The sequence below is a fragment of the Triticum aestivum genome, chromosome 1D (assembly GCF_018294505.1).
Source record: "Triticum aestivum cultivar Chinese Spring chromosome 1D, IWGSC CS RefSeq v2.1, whole genome shotgun sequence".
Classification (NCBI taxonomy): domain Eukaryota; kingdom Viridiplantae; phylum Streptophyta; class Magnoliopsida; order Poales; family Poaceae; genus Triticum; species Triticum aestivum.
Window position 1 is genome coordinate 295,676,498 of NC_057796.1, and position 366 is coordinate 295,676,863.

A 366-nucleotide genomic window follows, 5' to 3' on the forward strand; every position below is an offset into this window, starting at 1 on the left:
CCGACGCCGCAGGCCCGCCGGGACCCGGATCGGGCCCTCCCGGCGCGCCTCCCGCGCCCCGCGCGGCTCCCGCCGCCGCCTGCCGTCGCCGCTGTCCGCCGCCACCTCGCCCGTGCCGCGCCTCGCCGCCCCGGTCGCCGGGACCCACGCGCCCCGCGCCGGCGTGCCCCGACGCCGTGCCCTCCGCCCAAGATCCCGTGACCTCCGGCCGTCCTCTCCTTCTCCCTCTCCGGCAAGATCCCCGGCGAACCTCGGCTTCCGTGCCAGATCTAGATCGGAGAAGGTTGACCCCGGAAAATCTTCCAAGTCCCCGAATTATTGCATTATGTTGCTATGTTCATCATGGCATATCTCATTGCATACTGC